The sequence below is a fragment of the Camelus dromedarius genome, unplaced genomic scaffold (genome assembly GCF_036321535.1).
Source record: "Camelus dromedarius isolate mCamDro1 unplaced genomic scaffold, mCamDro1.pat HAP1_SCAFFOLD_27, whole genome shotgun sequence".
In the NCBI taxonomy this organism is placed as follows: Eukaryota; Metazoa; Chordata; class Mammalia; order Artiodactyla; family Camelidae; genus Camelus; species Camelus dromedarius.
Window position 1 is genome coordinate 952234 of NW_026989799.1, and position 11934 is coordinate 964167.

Here is an 11934-nt window from a genome sequence, read left to right on the forward strand (position 1 = left end):
ACTGAAAAGAAACTTTGTGTTCCCAACAAGCTAGGTGAAGGACGGCTTTCACACACAATTATCTCTCAGAACTGAGCAAGTGGAGAGACGTTCGTTCATCTAGCACCAAGGGAACGGGTTGCAGGGGACACTTTTTCTCTGCTTTCTCAGTCTCTTTCCTAGTGCCGGTTTGAAGTTCCTGCACTTTTCACTGTAAAACCGAGTTGGAGCTAGTAGCTCCCCATATATATTTATGGAATTAAGTTTGCAACTGAAAAGAAACTTTGTGTTCCCAACAAGCTAGGTGAAGGACGGCTTTCACACACAATTATCTCTCAGAACTGAGCAAGTGGAGAGACGTTCGTTCATCTAGCACCAAGGGAACGGGTTGCAGGAGACACTTTTTCTCTGCTTTCTCAGTCTGTTTCCTAGTGCCGGTTTGAAGTTCCTGCAGTTTTCACTGTCAAACCGAGTTGGAGCTAGTACCTCCCCATATATATGTATGGAATGGAGTTTGCAACTGAAAAGAAACTTTGTGTTCCCAACAAGCTAGGTGAAGGACGGCTTTCACACACACAAATATCTCAGAACAGAGCATGTGGAGAGACGTTCGTTCATCTAGCACAAAAGGAACGGGTTGCAGGAGACACTTTTTCTCTGCTTTCTCAGTCTTTTTCCTAGTGCAATTTTGAAGTTCCTGCTGTTTTCACTGTAAAACAGAGTTGGAGCTACTACCTCCCCATATATATGTATGGAATGGAGTTTGCAACTGAAAAGAAACTTTGTGTTCCCAACAAGCTAGGTGAAGGACGGCTTTCACACACAATTATCTCTCAGAACTGAGCAAGTGGAGAGACGTTCGTTCATCTAGCACCAAGGGAACGGTTTGCAGGAGACACTTTTTCTCTGCTTTCTCAGTCTGTTTCCTAGTGCCGGTTTGAATTTCCTGCAGTTTTCACTGTAAAACCGAGTTGGAGCTTGTACCTCCCCATATATATGTATGGAGTGGGGTTTGCAACTGAAAAGAAACTTTGTGTTCCCAACAAGCTAGGTGAAGGACGGCTTTCACACACACTTATCTCTCAGAACTGTGCAAGTGGAGAGACGTTCGTTCATCTAGCAACAAGGGAACGGTTTGCAGGAGACACTATTTCTCTGCTTTCTCAGTCTGTTTCGTAGTGCAAGTTTGAAGTTCCTGCAGTTTTCACTGTCAAACCGAGTTGGAGCTAGCACCTCCCCATATATATGTATGGAATGGAGTTTGCAACTGAAAAGAAACTTTGTGTTCCCAACAAGCTAGGTGAAGGATGGCTTTCACACACACTTATCTCTCAGAACTGAGCAAGTGGAGAGACTTTCGCTCACCTAGCACCAAGGGAACGGGTTGCAGGAGACACTTTTTCTCTGCTTTCTCAGTCTGTTTCCTAGTGCCGGTTTGAAGTTCCTGCAGTTTTCACTGTAAAACCGAGTTGGAGCTTGTACCTCCCCATATATATGTATGGAGTGGATTTTGCAACTGAAAAGAAACTTTGTGTTCCCAACAAGCTAGGTGAAGGACGGCTTTCACACACACTTATCTCTCAGAACTGAGCAAGTGGAGAGACGTTCGTTCATCGAGCACCAATGGAACGGGTTGCAGGAGAAACTTTTCCTCTGCATTCTAAGTCTGTTTCCTAGTGCTGTTTTGAAGTTCCTGCAGTTTTCACTGTAAAACCTAGTTGGAGCTTGTACCTCCCCATATATATGTATGGAATGGTGTTTGCAACTGAAAAGAAACTTTTTGTTCCCAACAATCTATGTGAAGGACGGGTATCACACACACTTATCCCCCAGAACTGAGCAAGTGGAGAGACGTTCGTTCATGTAGCACCAAGGGAACGGGTTGCAGGAGACACTTTTTCTCTGCTTTCTCAGTCTGTTTCCTAGTGCCGGTTTGAAGTTCCTGCAGTTTTCACTGTAAAACCGAGTTGGAGCTAGTACCTCCCCATGTATATGTATGGAATGGAGTTTGCAACTGAAAAGAAACTTTGTGTTCCCAAAAAGCTAGGTGAAGGAAGGCTTTCACACACACTTATCTCTCAGAACTGAGCAAGTGGAGAGACGTTCGTTCATCTAGCACCAAGGGAACGGGTTGCAGGGACACTTTTTCTCTGCTTTTTCAGTCTGTTTCCAAGTGTCGGTTTGAAGTTCCTGCAGTTTTCACTGTAAAACCGAGTTGGAGCTAGTACCTAGCCATATATATGTATGGAGTGGAGTTTGCAACTGAAAAGAAACTTTGTGTTCCCAACAAGCTAGGTGAAGGACGGCTTTCACACACACTTATCTCTCAGAACTGAGCATGTGGAGAGACGTTCGTTCATCTAGCACCAAGGGAACGGGTTGCAAGGGAAACTTTTACTCTGGTTTCTCAGTCTGTTTCCTAGTGCCGATTTGAAGTTCCTGCATTTTTCAGTGTAAAACTGAGTTGGAATCAGTACCTCCCCATATATATTTTTGAAGTGTAGTTTGCAACTGATAAATAACTTCGTGTTCCCAACAAGCTAGGTGAAGGACGGCTTTCACACACACTTATCTCTCAGAACTGAGCATGTTGAGAGACATTCGTTCATCTAGCACCAAGGGAATGTCTGGCAGAAGAAACTTTTACTCTGGTGTCTCAGTCTGTTTCCTAGTGCCGGTATGATTTTCCTGCAGTTTTCACTGTAAATCAGTGTTGGAGCTAGTACCTCCCATATATATTTATGGAGTGTAGTTTGCAACTGAAAAGTAACTTTGTGTTCCCAACAAGCTAGGTGAAGGACGGCTTTCACACACAATTATCTCTCAGAACTGAGCATGTGGATAGACGTTCGTTCATCCAGCACCCAGGGAAAGGGTTGCAAGGAAACTTTTACTCTGGTTTCTCAGTCTCTTTCCTAGTGCCGGTTTGAAGTTCCTGCATTTTTCAGTGTAAAACTTAGTTGGAATTTGTACCTCCCCATATATATTTATGGAGTGTAGTTTGCAACTGATAAGAAACTTTCTGTTCCCAACAAGCTAGGTGAAGGACGGCTTTCACACACACTTACCTCTCAGAACTGAGCAAGTGGAGAGAAGTTCGTTCATCTAGCACCAAGGGAAGGGGTTGCAGGAGACACTTTTCCTCTGCTTCCTCAGTCTGTTTCCTAGTGCCGGTTTGAAGTTCCTGCAGTTTTCACTGTAAAACCTGGTTGGAGATTGTACCTCCCCATATACATATATGGAATGGAGTTTGCAACTGAAAACAATCTTTGTGTTCCCAACAATCTATGTGAAGGACGGCATTCACACACACTTATCTCTCAGAACTGAGCAAGTGGAGAGACGTTCGTTCATCTAGCACCAAGGGAACGGGTTGCAGGAGACACTTTTTCTCTGCTTTCTCAGTCTGTTTCCTAGTGCCGGTTTGAAGTTCCTGCAATTTTCACTGTAAAACCGAGTTGGAGCTAGTACCTCCCCATGTATATGTATGGAATGGTGTTTGCAACTGAAAAGAAACTTTGTGTTCCCAACAAGCTAGGTGAAGGACGGCTTTCACACACACTTATCTCTCAGAACTGAGCAAGTGGAGAGACGTTCGTTCATCTAGTACAAAGGGAACGGGTTGCAGGAGACACTTTTTCTCTGATTTCTCAATCTGTTTCCTGGGGCCGGTTTGAAGTTCCTGCAGTTTTCACTGTAAAACCGAGTTGGAGCTAGTACCTCCCCATATATATGTATGGAATGGAGTTTGCAACTGAAAAGAAACTTTGTGTTCCCAACAAGCTATGTGAAGGACGGCTTTCACACACACTTATCTCTCAGAACTGAGCAAGTGGAGAGACTTTCGTTCATCTAGCACCAAGGGAACGGGTTGCAGGAGACACTTTTTCTCTGCTTTCTCAGTCTGTTTCCTAGTGCCGGTTTGAAGTTCCTGCAGTTTTCACTGTAAAATCGAGTTGGAGATAGTACCTGCCCATATATATGTATGGAATGGAGTTTGCAACTGAAAAGAAACTTTGTGTTCCCAAAAAGCTAGGTGAAGGACGGTTTTCACACACACTTATCTCTCAGAACTGAGCAAGTGGAGAGACGTTCGTTCATCTAGCACCAAGGGAACGGGTTGCAGGAGACACTTTTTCTCTGCTTTTTCAGTCTGTTTCCAAGTGTCGGTTTGAAGTTCCTGCAGTTTCCACTGTAAAACCGAGTTGGAGCTAGTACCTAGCCATATATATGTATGGAGTGGAGTTTGCAACTGAAAAGAAACTTTGTGTTCCCAACAAGCTAGGTGAAGGACGGCTTTCACACACACTTATATCTCCGAACTGAGCATGTGGAGATACGTTCGTTCATCTACGACAAAAGGAAAGGTTTGCAGGAGACACTTTTTCTCTGCTTTCTCAGTCTGTTTCCTAGTGCCGGTTTGAAGTTCCTGCAGTTTTCACTGTAAAACCGAGTTGGAGCTAGTACCTCCCCATATATATGTATGGAATGGAGTTTGCAACTGAAAAGAAACTTTGTGTTCCCAACAAGCTATGTGAAGGACGGCTTTCACACACACTTATCTCTCAGAACTGAGCAAGTGGAGAGACGTTCGTTCATCTAGCACCAAGGGAACGGGTTGCAGGAGACACTTTTTCTCTGCTTTCTCAGTCTGTTTCCTAGTGCCGGTTTGAAGTTCCTGCAGTTTTCACTGTAAAACCGAGTTGGAGATAGTACCTCCCCATATATATGAGTGGAATGGAGTTTGCAACTGAAAAGAAACATTGTGTTCCCAACAAGCTAGGTGAAGGACGGCTTTCACACACACTTATCTCTCAGAAGTGAGCATGTGGAGAGACGTTCTTTCATCTAGCACCAAGGGAACGGGTTGCAGGAGAAAATTTATTCTTTTTTCTCGGTCTGTTTCCTGGTGCCGGTTTGATGTTCCTGCAGTTTTCACTGTAAAACCGAGTTGGAACAAGTACCTCCCATATATATTTCTCGAGTGTAGTTTGCAACTGAAAAGTAACTTTGTGTTCCCAACAAGCTAGTTGAAGGACGGCTTTCACACACACTTATCTCTCAGAACTGAGCATGTGGAGAGACGTTCGTTCATCCAGCACCCAGGGAAAGGGTTGCAAGGATACTTTTACTCCGGTTTCTCAGTCTGTTTCCTAGTGCCGGTTTGAAGTTCCTGCAATTTTCACTGTAAAACCGAGTTGGAGCTAGTACCTCCCCATGTATATGTATGGAATGGTGTTTGCAACTGAAAAGAAACTTTGTGTTCCCAACAAGCTAGGTGAAGGACGGCTTTCACACACACTTATCTCTCAGAACTGAGCAAGTGGAGAGACGTTCGTTCATCTAGCACCAAGGGAACGGGTTGCAGGAGACACTTTTTCTCTGCTTTCTCAGTCTGTTTCCTAGTGCCGGTTTGAAGTTCCTGCAATTTTCACTGTAAAACCGAGTTGGAGCTAGTACCTCCCCATGTATATGTATGGAATGGTGTTTGCAACTGAAAAGAAACTTTGTGTTCCCAACAAGCTAGGTGAAGGACGGCTTTCACACACACTTATCTCTCAGAACTGAGCAAGTGGAGAGACGTTCGTTCATCTAGTACAAAGGGAACGGGTTGCAGGAGACACTTTTTCTCTGATTTCTCAGTCTGTTTCCTGGGGCCGGTTTGAAGTTCCTGCAGTTTTCACTGTAAAACCGAGTTGGAGCTAGTACCTCCCCATATATATGTATGGAATGGAGTTTGCAACTGAAAAGAAACTTTGTGTTCCCAACAAGCTATGTGAAGGACGGCTTTCACACACACTTATCTCTCAGAACTGAGCAAGTGGAGAGACTTTCGTTCATCTAGCACCAAGGGAACGGGTTGCAGGAGACACTTTTTCTCTGCTTTCTCAGTCTGTTTCCTAGTGCCGGTTTGAAGTTCCTGCAGTTTTCACTGTAAAATCGAGTTGGAGATAGTACCTGCCCATATATATGTATGGAATGGAGTTTGCAACTGAAAAGAAACTTTGTGTTCCCAAATAGCTAGGTGAAGGACGGTTTTCACACACACTTATCTCTCAGAACTGAGCAAGTGGAGAGACGTTCGTTCATCTAGCACCAAGGGAACGGGTTGCAGGAGACACTTTTTCTCTGCTTTTTCAGTCTGTTTCCAAGTGTCGGTTTGAAGTTCCTGCAGTTTTCACTGTAAAACCGAGTTGGAGCTAGTACCTAGCCATATATATGTTTGGAGTGGAGTTTGCAACTGAAAAGAAACTTTGTGTTCCCAACAAGCTAGGTGAAGGACGGCTTTCACACACACTTATATCTCCGAACTGAGCATGTGGAGATACGTTCGTTCATCTACGACAAAAGGAAAGGTTTGCAGGAGACACTTTTTCTCTGCTTTCTCAGTCTGTTTCCTAGTGCCGGTTTGAAGTTCCTGCAATTTTCACTGTAAAACCGAGTTGGAGCTAGTACCTCCCCATATATATGTATGGAATGGAGTTTGCAACTGAAAAGAAACTTTGTGTTCCCAACAAGCTATGTGAAGGACGGCTTTCACACACACTTATCTCTCAGAACTGAGCAAGTGGAGAGACGTTCGTTCATCTAGCACCAAGGGAACGGGTTGCAGGAGACACTTTTTCTCTGCTTTCTCAGTCTGTTTCCTAGTGCCGGTTTGAAGTTCCTGCAGTTTTCACTGTAAAACCGAGTTGGAGATAGTACCTCCCCATATATATGAGTGGAATGGAGTTTGCAACTGAAAAGAAACATTGTGTTCCCAACAAGCTAGGTGAAGGACGGCTTTCACACACACTTATCTCTCAGAAGTGAGCATGTGGAGAGACGTTCTTTCATCTAGCACCAAGGGAACGGGTTGCAGGAGAAAATTTATTCTTTTTTCTCGGTCTGTTTCCTGGTGCCGGTTTGATGTTCCTGCAGTTTTCACTGTAAAACCGAGTTGGAACAAGTACCTCCCATATATATTTCTCGAGTGTAGTTTGCAACTGAAAAGTAACTTTGTGTTCCCAACAAGCTAGGTGAAGGACGGCTTTCACACACAATTATCTCTCAGAACTGAGCATGTGGATAGACGTTCGTTCATCCAGCACCCAGGGAAAGGGTTGCAAGGAAACTTTTACTCTGGTTTCTCAGTCTGTTTCCTAGTGCCGATTTGAAGTTCCTGCATTTTTCAGTGTAAAACTGAGTTGGAATCAGTACCTCCCCATATATATTTTTGAAGTGTAGTTTGCAACTGATAAATAACTTCGTGTTCCCAACAAGCTAGGTGAAGGACGGCTTTCACACACACTTATCTCTCAGAACTGAGCATGTTGAGAGACATTCGTTCATCTAGCACCAAGGGAATGTCTGGCAGAAGAAACTTTTACTCTGGTGTCTCAGTCTGTTTCCTAGTGCCGGTATGATTTTCCTGCAGTTTTCACTGTAAATCAGTGTTGGAGCTAGTACCTCCCATATATATTTATGGAGTGTAGTTTGCAACTGAAAAGTAACTTTGTGTTCCCAACAAGCTAGGTGAAGGACGGCTTTTACACACAATTATCTCTCAGAACTGAGCATGTGGATAGACGTTCGTTCATCCAGCACCCAGGGAAAGGGTTGCAAGGAAACTTTTACTCTGGTTTCTCAGTCTCTTTCCTAGTGCCGGTTTGAAGTTCCTGCATTTTTCAGTGTAAAACTTAGTTGGAATTTGTACCTCCCCATATATATTTATGGAGTGTAGTTTGCAACTGATAAGAAACTTTCTGTTCCCAACAAGCTAGGTGAAGGACGGCTTTCACACACACTTACCTCTCAGAACTGAGCAAGTGGAGAGAAGTTCGTTCATCTAGCACCAAGGGAAGGGGTTGCAGGAGACACTTTTCCTCTGCTTCCTCAGTCTGTTTCCTAGTGCCGGTTTGAAGTTCCTGCAGTTTTCACTGTAAAACCTGGTTGGAGATTGTACCTCCCCATATACATATATGGAATGGAGTTTGCAACTGAAAACAATCTTTGTGTTCCCAACAATCTATGTGAAGGACGGCATTCACACACACTTATCTCTCAGAACTGAGCAAGTGGAGAGACGTTCGTTCATCTAGCACCAAGGGAACGGGTTGCAGGAGACACTTTTTCTCTGCTTTCTCAGTCTGTTTCCTAGTGCCGGTTTGAAGTTCCTGCAATTTTCACTGTAAAACCGAGTTGGAGCTAGTACCTCCCCATGTATATGTATGGAATGGTGTTTGCAACTGAAAAGAAACTTTGTGTTCCCAACAAGCTATGTGAAGGACGGCTTTCACACACACTTATCTCTCAGAACTGAGCAAGTGGAGAGACGTTCGTTTATCTAGTACAAAGGGAACGGGTTGCAGGAGACACTTTTTCTCTGATTTCTCAGTCTGTTTCCTGGGGCCGGTTTGAAGTTCCTGCAGTTTTCACTGTAAAACCGAGTTGGAGCTAGTACCTCCCCATATATATGTATGGAATGGAGTTTGCAACTGAAAAGAAACTTTGTGTTCCCAACAAGCTATGTGAAGGACGGCTTTCACACACACTTATCTCTCAGAACTGAGCAAGTGGAGAGACTTTCGTTCATCTAGCACCAAGGGAACGGGTTGCAGGAGACACTTTTTCTCTGCTTTCTCAGTCTGTTTCCTAGTGCCGGTTTGAAGTTCCTGCAGTTTTCACTGTAAAATCGAGTTGGAGATAGTACCTGCCCATATATATGTATGGAATGGAGTTTGCAACTGAAAAGAAACTTTGTGTTCCCAAAAAGCTAGGTGAAGGACGGTTTTCACACACACTTATCTCTCAGAACTGAGCAAGTGGAGAGACGTTCGTTCATCTAGCACCAAGGGAACGGGTTGCAGGAGACACTTTTTCTCTGCTTTTTCAGTCTGTTTCCAAGTGTCGGTTTGAAGTTCCTGCAGTTTCCACTGTAAAACCGAGTTGGAGCTAGTACCTAGCCATATATATGTATGGAGTGGAGTTTGCAACTGAAAAGAAACTTTGTGTTCCCAACAAGCTAGGTGAAGGACGGCTTTCACACACACTTATATCTCCGAACTGAGCATGTGGAGATACGTTCGTTCATCTACGACAAAAGGAAAGGTTTGCAGGAGACACTTTTTCTCTGCTTTCTCAGTCTGTTTCCTAGTGCCGGTTTGAAGTTCCTGCAGTTTTCACTGTAAAACCGAGTTGGAGCTAGTACCTCCCCATATATATGTATGGAATGGAGTTTGCAACTGAAAAGAAACTTTGTGTTCCCAACAAGCTATGTGAAGGACGGCTTTCACACACACTTATCTCTCAGAACTGAGCAAGTGGAGAGACGTTCGTTCATCTAGCACCAAGGGAACGGGTTGCAGGAGACACTTTTTCTCTGCTTTCTCAGTCTGTTTCCTAGTGCCGGTTTGAAGTTCCTGCAGTTTTCACTGTAAAACCGAGTTGGAGATAGTACCTCCCCATATATATGAGTGGAATGGAGTTTGCAACTGAAAAGAAACATTGTGTTCCCAACAAGCTAGGTGAAGGACGGCTTTCACACACACTTATCTCTCAGAAGTGAGCATGTGGAGAGACGTTCTTTCATCTAGCACCAAGGGAACGGGTTGCAGGAGAAAATTTATTCTTTTTTCTCGGTCTGTTTCCTGGTGCCGGTTTGATGTTCCTGCAGTTTTCACTGTAAAACCGAGTTGGAACAAGTACCTCCCATATATATTTCTCGAGTGTAGTTTGCAACTGAAAAGTAACTTTGTGTTCCCAACAAGCTAGTTGAAGGACGGCTTTCACACACACTTATCTCTCAGAACTGAGCATGTGGAGAGATGTTCGTTCATCCAGCACCCAGGGAAAGGGTTGCAAGGATACTTTTACTCCGGTTTCTCAGTCTGTTTCCTAGTGCCGGTTTGAAGTTCCTGCAATTTTCACTGTAAAACCGAGTTGGAGCTAGTACCTCCCCATGTATATGTATGGAATGGTGTTTGCAACTGAAAAGAAACTTTGTGTTCCCAACAAGCTAGGTGAAGGACGGCTTTCACACACACTTATCTCTCAGAACTGAGCAAGTGGAGAGACGTTCGTTCATCTAGTACAAAGGGAACGGGTTGCAGGAGACACTTTTTCTCTGCTTTCTCAGTCTGTTTCCTGGGGCCGGTTTGAAGTTCCTGCAGTTTTCACTGTAAAACCGAGTTGGAGCTAGTACCTCCCCATATATATGTATGGAATGGAGTTTGCAACTGAAAAGAAACTTTGTGTTCCCAACAAGCTACTTGAAGGACGGCTTTCACACACACTTATCTCTCAGAACTGAGCAAGTGGAGAGACTTTCGTTCATCTAGCACCAAGGGAACGGGTTGCAGGAGACACTTTTTCTCTGCTTTCTCAGTCTGTTTCCTAGTGCCGGTTTGAAGTTCCTGCAGTTTTCACTGTAAAATCGAGTTGGAGATAGTACCTCCCCATATATATGTATGGAATGGAGTTTGCAACTGAAAAGAAACTTTGTGTTCCCAAAAAGCTAGGTGAAGGACGGCTTTCACACACACTTATCTCTCAGAACTGAGCAAGTGGAGAGACGTTCGTTCATCTAGCACCAAAGGAACGGGTTGCAGGAGACACTTTTCCTCTGCTTCCTCAGTCTGTTTCCTAGTGCCGGTTTGAAGTTCCTGCAGTTTTCACTGTAAAACCTGGTTGGAGATTGTACCTCCCCATATACATATATGGAATGGAGTTTGCAACTGAAAACAATCTTTGTGTTCCCAACAATCTATGTGAAGGACGGCATTCACACACACTTATCTCTCAGAACTGAGCAAGTGGAGAGACGTTCGTTCATCTAGCACCAAGGGAACGGGTTGCAGGAGACACTTTTTCTCTGCTTTCTCAGTCTGTTTCCTAGTGCCGGTTTGAAGTTCCTGCAATTTTCACTGTAAAACCGAGTTGGAGCTAGTACCTCCCCATGTATATGTATGGAATGGTGTTTGCAACTGAAAAGAAACTTTGTGTTCCCAACAAGCTAGGTGAAGGACGGCTTTCACACACACTTATCTCTCAGAACTGAGCAAGTGGAGAGACGTTCGTTCATCTAGTACAAAGGGAACGGGTTGCAGGAGACACTTTTTCTCTGATTTCTCAGTCTGTTTCCTGGGGCCGGTTTGAAGTTCCTGCAGTTTTCACTGTAAAACCGAGTTGGAGCTAGTACCTCCCCATATATATGTATGGAATGGAGTTTGCAACTGAAAAGAAACTTTGTGTTCCCAACAAGCTATGTGAAGGACGGCTTTCACACACACTTATCTCTCAGAACTGAGCAAGTGGAGAGACTTTCGTTCATCTAGCACCAAGGGAACGGGTTGCAGGAGACACTTTTTCTCTGCTTTCTCAGTCTGTGTCCTAGTGCCGGTTTGAAGTTCCTGCAGTTTTCACTGTAAAATCGAGTTGGAGATAGTACCTGCCCATATATATGTATGGAATGGAGTTTGCAACTGAAAAGAAACTTTGTGTTCCCAAATAGCTAGGTGAAGGACGGTTTTCACACACACTTATCTCTCAGAACTGAGCAAGTGGAGAGACGTTCGTTCATCTAGCACCAAGGGAACGGTTTGCAGGAGACACTTTTTCTCTGCTTTTTCAGTCTGTTTCCAAGTGTCGGTTTGAAGTTCCTGCAGTTTTCACTGTAAAACCGAGTTGGAGCTAGTACCTAGCCATATATATGTTTGGAGTGGAGTTTGCAACTGAAAAGAAACTTTGTGTTCCCAACAAGCTAGGTGAAGGACGGCTTTCACACACACTTATATCTCCGAACTGAGCATGTGGAGATACGTTCGTTCATCTACGACAAAAGGAAAGGTTTGCAGGAGACACTTTTTCTCTGCTTTCTCAGTCTGTTTCCTAGTGCCGGTTTGAAGTTCCTGCAATTTTCACTGTAAAACCGAGTTGGAGCTAGTACCTCCCCATATATATGTATGGAATGGAGTT